The sequence below is a fragment of the Anser cygnoides genome, chromosome 13 (genome assembly GCF_040182565.1).
Source record: "Anser cygnoides isolate HZ-2024a breed goose chromosome 13, Taihu_goose_T2T_genome, whole genome shotgun sequence".
NCBI lineage: Eukaryota > Metazoa > Chordata > Aves > Anseriformes > Anatidae > Anser > Anser cygnoides.
This window is the reverse complement of record NC_089885.1, coordinates 19,833,961-19,841,850: the sequence shown is the minus strand read 5'-3', so window position 1 is coordinate 19,841,850 and position 7,890 is coordinate 19,833,961. Positions and strand designations below refer to the sequence as shown.

The 7,890-nt window shown below is 41.6% G+C and overlaps 1 protein-coding gene across 4 annotated transcripts in view; it reads left to right on the top strand.

Annotated features, from left to right (window-relative positions):
* The first annotated feature begins 4,835 nt into the window (after positions 1-4,835).
* Positions 4,836-7,890, top strand: part of LOC106043009 (sodium/hydrogen exchanger 2-like) — a 30,228-nt gene continuing 27,173 nt past the window's right edge. For all 4 annotated transcript variants that reach the window (XR_010834806.1, XM_067005068.1, XM_067005067.1 and 1 more), the window contains exons 1-2: positions 4,836-5,464; positions 6,004-6,039. The gene's annotated coding sequence lies outside the window, so the exon portion shown is untranslated. The remainder of the gene's footprint in view (positions 5,465-6,003; positions 6,040-7,890) is intronic.

Sequence of the window (7,890 nt, the reverse complement as noted above, 5' to 3'; positions counted from 1 at the left end):
AGACAAATACAGATTTATTCACTTAGGTACCATATTTAGTTCCATTTTATTTTCATTGATACGTTTCAATTCATGACATGCTTTGATTTATTTTTTATTTTTTTAATGTTTGAAAGATATCGAATCTCATTCTGGATTTAATTGAGGAAAACTCCATCAGCTGCACTGGAGCTGTGCCTGTTTTCTCTAGCAGGAAAAATGACTCAGTGAACTCAAATTACATAGGAAAATCACTTAAAAGGTGTGCTTTCCCAGATTGGTGCAGGACAGCAGATGCATTTTATTACAAATGAAAGCAGTGCCATGCTTTAGAGGTCACACATATGGGGCCAAATTCTGGCTGGCAGCTCTGTTTCTGCAGACGCCAGAAAACCTGAAATCGAAGGCGAAATACTGGCAGGGAATTTTCTGCTCTTATTTCCAGTTCTCATTCTGCATTCCCCCAGGGAAACAGTCATCAAGTCCTGGGACCAGGACCCCAAAGAAAGCTGTGTTCCTTGAGTTAATCCCACCCGATTACCTGAGACACACAGCTAGCGTGTTATTCCCCAGCCCGTTCTCTGCTGCCCATGGTGGGAAATGAGCCCCTACAGAAGGAAGATTGTTTCCCAGAGAGGATGCCCAGGTGAGCAGGTAACGGTTTGCATCAGTTGATGTTCTCATATTCTGCAGATTAACTTCTGGAAAGATGGTAATCCAGCTTTCTCACCACGAGCTTATACATTAAATTGCAATTCTGGTCTATTTTGCACAGTGCTCTCATTTTAGATATAGGTTTCCAAAATTTAGATATTTGATTATAATTGATCTCATTTGCTTTTTCTTTACCAAAAGAACCTCGTCACCTAATTCCTGCCTGTCTCCTTTGAGTTAATTTATCTGTGATAACCCCATCAATCTACTGGGTATATAAATCAACTGTGTAGCTCAGCAGCTGCTTGATAAATGAGTGCCCAGCTGCTGATGCACTCTGCCTCTGCCACGTATGGGGTCCTGGCTGCCAGCAGGCTTTGAAGTGGCAAAAAAAAAAGTGTTTGGTATTGACCTATGAATCCTAAAGGGTTGAAGACCATTCTCCTTGATACTCTTCCAGCATCACAGTGTCCTATAAGGATGGCAGATATTACCCCTGTGATAAAAAAGCGAGGGTCTCTGCCCTTCACCAGCTGTTTTCCTTCCTGGGGCAGGTGCTGCTGAGGTTTTCTTTGCAAGGAAGGGGATCTCTCACAACATAAGCCTCGTGCAAAAACCCCAGCAATGAGACTGGGGGAATACCTGATGCTGCTGGGGCAAGGCAAGGGTGGATTTTTTGATGTGCCGCTCTGAGCTCTGCGGAGCTCCGTGTGCTCCAGCAGTCAGCGGTGCTGGCGAGGTACCAAAGCTGGCTGATGTGCTTCTTTTTTTTGTGCAGTTGAACTACACACAGAGAGGGCTGCTGGTTTTAATTTCCCTCTGGTGTTTGCATGGGCCTGGAAACACTAGCTTTGCTGTGAATGTGAGGTTTTATTTGCTGAAGCTGAAGTTTTTTACTTTACTTTTTTTAATAGAAAACTGGTTGTGTTGGTTATATTGATGATGTTATATATGCAAATATATTTGGTGTCAGAGGATAAGTGTCTCTATGCTTTGGAAATACACCCATGCAATCTTGCTGGTGCGTAAGCTCTGACTTCTTTTTAGGGGCCCCTGGTGGTCCTCAAAAAATTTCTTGTTTTGTGCAATAATGTAATTTCTTAATCTGCTGTGCTACTATTTTTTCCTCATTCCTCATCAGTACTGACAACGCACTTCTGCTTTTCATCACCAAATTTCTAATGCATGCTGTGATGCTGACCAGTTTATTTAATGGCTGTGCCTATTGCTCAAGCCTGTAAAATTGATGTTTCAGTTGTTACTTACTACAGAAATTAACAGAGCTCTGGGCAGGCAGGCTGAGAGTATCAGAGGAAAGGTTTTATGTCATTATGTACTCATTACTGTTAAATTTTGTCAGATCAAGAGTGTCCCTGTGGGTAAGCATGTGATGCCATGTTCCCAAACTGACTATTGATGAAGATACTAAGATACTACTATGTAGATAATATACTTTTTTTTTTTATTAATGTTTCTTTATTTGGCTTGCATGCATAAAGTTATAGAAAAGTAACCAGTTACTGCTCGTCTGGCGAGCAGTAAGGGAGACACAGGACTGGCAAATGGTTGCCTGACAATCTGCTGAGTCTTGGTAAGAGGAGTGTGTTCGTGGGCTTCTCAGGCAGATGCTCTCTGTTTTATTGTGTGCTTTGCTCACTGTCATTCTCTGTTGGAATTGTTCATTTATCCTGAAGTAACTTTTCTTTATGCAAAGACCCTGGATTCTGTCTCGTGTGGGAAGAGAAGAGTGAGAGAAAACCTAGACTTGCCCAACTCGCACCCTTTTTGTGCATGTGAGCCGCATACTACTGCTTTGTTTCAAATGAATAAAATTTGTGAACTGAATGGAACCATGAACAGGACTGCAAACTAACTTCCAAAAAAATCTTGGCCTCAAGTTTTAAATAAACAGATTTTGTTCATTCTTATTCCTCTTCCCTGTTAGTTGAATTAAAGAAAAATAACTCTTCTTGGAACAGAAAGGGAAAGCTGTAATGTTACATACGCAAAAGCTGTGCAAGTTGGGCAGGAAAATAATATCCCCGAATATTTGCGCTGGTTGTGCTTGCTCAGAAAGGAAGCTGACACAACACCGTTTCCCTTTTCTAACCGTTCTCCTCTCAAACTCAGCTATTAAACATAGTACAGGTCATCGGTCACAGGCAACACCACTGCACTGAAACAGCCTTCAAACAGGTTTACCGAATGGTTTTGTATAACAAATACACCCTAGGAAGTATCCATCTGCTGATGTTTATTCCCCCAAAGAAGCTACGGGCTGCGTCATTACGTGACATTTACTGTCCTTAGTTTTAATGCACCTCACACCGCGGCTTGCTGCTGTAATCACTTGCACTGACTTCCAGAGTTCATTTTCCTCTTTGGGTCTTTATTTTGTGATTACCAAACTGTCAAGGCCATGAAGCACAACAACAGTGATTTTCAGTGTTGGGTTTGTCCAGTCTTGTGTATTTTCCTACCCAATGACAAAAATTAAAATGGTATTAAAGCAGCAGTTATTTTCTGCTCTTCAGGTTGTCTTGCAAACATATCAAAGAAAATAAATTACCAGGCTAGCTTTTGACTGGTTCAAGCAGACATTTACCAAACAGTCTCCAGTCTCACTAGATGTCAACTGGAGATTTGTTTGCACAAGTTTAAGAATTTCACTCCAGTTTGGTCACATAAAAAGTAACGAGCAATAAAAGAATTATTTAATGGGAGAAACATCATACTGTCTCTTGGAAATGAGTCTCATCTGCACTTGTGTGAATTCTGGATGTGTCTCAGGGAATTAAAACTTTGTAACTCAAATGAAAAAAATTGTTTTTAGGTAACTGGAAAGGATAAGTATTATTTATTTTATTGAGGCCACCGGCTCAATAAAGTTACAAACTTCTCCAGTTATAATGATGAAGAAAGGTATTAAAGGCTATTTGGTTTACAACTCATTTAAGCAATTTCTCAAAATGCTTGAGCTGTTATTGACAGAAGTGGAATCCAAACAGAAGTCAGTACCAAAACGATTAACGTGTACTTGGCATGTAATTGCCCTGCAGGAATCATTTCAGGCCACGTTAATTAGTCAGCAGCTAAACGTGAGGCCACCTCGCCGCCAGCCTGAGCGCCGCTGCTGTGGGGAAAAGCAGCAGGGGCTGGGCAAGGACATTACATCCAAGCAGGTAAGTCCTTCTCCTTTGGATCTTCCTAATGTTCATGTGGGAGCGATTATTTGTTGGACTCTCTCCTTTTAGGAAAGGTAAAACCCTCAGTGATGAATCTGTGTTCATCAAGCCGGTTAAATGGTAAGGAATAAGCAACAAGTTTTACCTCTGGCATTGTGTACGCACACTGCAGCTTCCTGATCGCGAGGGGGAGATCAGATAAAGATCTTCATTCTTTCAATTTATTCTTCTTTACGTTGAGCAAACAAAGTCTTTATTAGAAATGAGTAGTTTTGTTCAAAATCTCTTTAAAACCAGTTCTTTGAATGAAGTCGCTCGTTAAGTGTGTGCTCTTCCTTGAGTGCCGTGCGATACAGCAGCACAACTCATCTCGATCCCTGCAACACGGTTAGCTTCCCAGTATCTTCGTGGCCTGTGATACACTGAGGGGAAAAAAAAAACACAAAACAAAAATCCAAACCACATGTTGTGACTTTACATTTTAAGGGGTTTTATGCTTCTGCTTCTCAGAAAAGCTGCGTGATCCTTCCCAGCTAGGGAAGTGTGATGAGGGGTTTGGTCTTCATTTCAGTTTTGATTAAATCCTGTTAAACTGCTTGTCTGCTGTATCTATTTTCTGTGTTTGCTTGCATATGTATGAAAATATGTACCCTTCCATCCCTGCTTCTTCAGGAAGAAGATCAGTATTTTATGCATAGTCTTCACTGCACATATTAAAATGCAATGGAAAATGCAGGCAATGAGGAGGAGAAGCTTATTCTTTTTTTTTTTTTAAAAAAAAAGATGACCTTGTGAAAATATGAGCAATTTCCATTCTGATGGTGGAAAAGATTTTGCACATTGATAAACTGGAGCGACTTTCTTCAAACTTTGGACAGTGCATGTAAGCAAACGGCCGTTCTTCTGACATCTGTGGGAAAAGCAGGGTTTGTGTATCAGGGTCAGTGTCAGTAAGACTTCTGTAACGTATCGAATATATTATCTTTACGCCATGAGCTGATCAGATGGAGTGTACAGGTAACTTCTTAGGAGCTTTACTGCGTGTTTACCACAGCTTTAGTAGGAGACCTCCTCCGTTGGCCAGGCACCGTTCCTGCAGGAGCGGGGCTACGTGGGGTCAGCAAACACCACGAGTACTTATTAGTAAAATCTTCCTTCTTGCCACAGATCGCAGGTCGAACTGCTGTGGCCGTGGGTAGCCTTGTGCTGCTTTTTGTGCTCCCGTGGGATGCTGCAGGAGCTCCGTGCCAGCAGCCCCCATGGAGAGGGAAGCACGCAAAGGCAAAGAGCGCGTGTAAGCTCTCTTTGCAACCAGACCTCGCTCACACAATTAAGAAAATTGCTTTGGAGGGAGAAAAAGTCCGGCTGTGCGTCGGGTAGCGTGCTATACGCTATCGAAATAATTATTTCATGGAAGGAAAAAAAAAAAAGTCTTTGGTTTTTGGGAAATGGGACTTCACTGTGGAAAAGCGAGAATGGTGCTCGCTACAGAGGCTACAAAAGAGTAATAACCGAGAGCTTTTGAAAGCAGAAATAATTCTACCAGGATTACCTGAATTGCACCGAAGACTGGAAATTAGTGGAACTCCCGACGGTGGGAAATTCTGCAATACCCTTCGCACGCAGCGGTGAGGGGGAGCCGTCCGGTGAGTTCTGAGCCCGGCAAATTGATTAAGAAGATTACATTATGTGATCTGCCGTGCTGGGTGTTTCTGGGAGGCCCCAGCCCAACACAGGATTTTCCCGTGTTATTAACTGTAAGCTAGGGAACTTTGAGTACTCACGGTTAAGTAAATGCTTAAATGATTTCCTCATTTGAGACCCGAATAATATTTAAAGTCTTTGCAGTACTGTAGCTGAAAGGTACATTACAAATTACTTTTCTTCCCCCCATCCCTGTAGGGTACGAGCATACTCAAAGTTCTCTTTTATAAATTTCAGTGGTAGATAATAAGAATTTCAGGAAGTGATGGAAATTGAGATTTAATTTACTGCATTTCTTTCATTAAATGATTCTCTCATATATATTAAAAAAAAGCCATAAATTAGAGCATACTTAGAAGTAATTACAAGTCAGGAAGCTAAAAAAAAAAGTAAATAAAGAAAAATAAATTTGTTGTCACTGATTAAGGAGTATAATAGCAACAGTTAAAAGAATTCATCTAACGTAGTATTTTCATTACAGGATCCTGAGTTCTGATTGCTGTTACCGTGCTACACAGTAAGTTGTTCTTCCCATAATCCCAGTCATTTCAACAGGAGAAAGGTGCCCGTCAATAAATTTATGGGGATCCGAATCTAGCCCCAAAACCTAAAAATGGGGGAGAGCACAGTACATTAGGAAAAAATGCAAGCATGTCAATAAGTGTATGATTAAATTGTATTCACATTAAAAAGTGGTTCAATAATATCAATAGCCATTACAAGAGGAACAACAAGGACTGTGTTATCAGCGCTTTGGAAAAACATTTTGCTGTTTGCTTTTGGTTTATTCGTAACATACCTAATGAAAAGTGATATATATGTAAAAATGCAAGGGAAGTAATGAGCTTATTTATACGGAACTTGAGGGTGAAACAATTCAAAAAATAAAAATGAGGAGTTTTAAAGTGCCAGGAGTGAACTTGAAAGTTCTCACTGTGATGAAATATAATGTCCAAAACATTTGCTAAGAGCATTTAGTTATTCCTGCATGGATCTGGGTATGGAAAGCAGTAATTAGACTGAGGAGGACAACGGCTCTTTGAGGCAGGTGCGTGAGTCTGCGGGGGAGGAAAGCCGGTTGCAGAGGGAGGCTCCGTGCCTGCAGGGACGCAAATGCATTGCTCCGTCTGCATGGAGCTGGTTGCAGGGACATGACCGGCAGCACAGAAGGGAGCAGAGAGGAATACACATGAAGCAGGCTCAGTGAAACTCTGCAGAGAGCACGGGCGCAGGCTCCTTTCCTATCTGTTGCGTTTTATATCTTTTCCTTAGAACCAGGGTGTGCTCTGCTCTGTTCAGACAGAGCTCTGGTGAGCGGTTAAGGTAAATACGTGTATGCACATGTGGTTTGTCACTTCACCTGTCATTTTGGCTTCCTTCTTAAGGTCCTAATTTTTGAAGCTTTCTTTATTAGAACAATGGAGCATATTTTAATTTTATCCTTGCTGCTGTCTCTTAGATGTGGTCCTAAGTTTGTAAATTTTTCTGGTTCCATTATCAAGTAGATAATGATTCCACAAACAAAAACATTTTCCAGTAGCACAGCTCCATGCTGCAGGTCTTTTTTCCTTCTAAGATGCAAACACTTCATTTCTGGCTTAGGAAAAATGCAACTGAATGTTAACTTCCTTGCTCTTTACCTCAATATATATATATAAAAATCAAACTGGATTGTCTGGGGTGCGGGAGAATAGGAGGCTGGCAAAACTCTTGAACAAATCTTCAAACTCCTAAGTTCAGCACCAAGCATTTCGGCAGAAAGAGGAAATACGATGGTGGGACGTGCGAGCCCAGGCTCAGAGCTGCCTCCATCACTCAGCTCTGATGCCAGTGCCCTGGGCGCTTATCATCATCCCTGCCTCAGTTTGTCAGTAGAAGAAAGTTTGTTTCTAGCACCACTTGGTTGTTGGGTTCTGGCTCTATCGCAGAGAAGTGGGTCACCAGCATGTTATTGGCAGCTCGATTTTGGTGTCACTCAGGCAGCTGCAGAGAAACAGAGAGGCCATCGATTAGTCTAGCAACAGCCTGGGGCCTCTGTGTTTTAATTACATCTGTTCTTTGGACTAAATTCATCCCTGTTGAAACATCATTAACTTATATGAAACTCCACAATGGAGGAATTTGACCCAATATGTTTTTTTTTTTTTCCCTCTGTGATATTTGTACATCTTGTTCTGTTGAAAATACGTCTTTCCCAAAACAGGCATTCGGGTTTATGTAAAAGTTGGAGGTTGGGGTTGCAAAGAACTGCTCAGACCAGGCCATCGTATGCCCTGTGGCATGGTATCAAGCCACTCCAGCTCAGAGTCTGGCAGATTTTGCTGTTGGCTCTGTCCGTCTGTCTGTCCGGCTTCTGTAAGCAACCTCA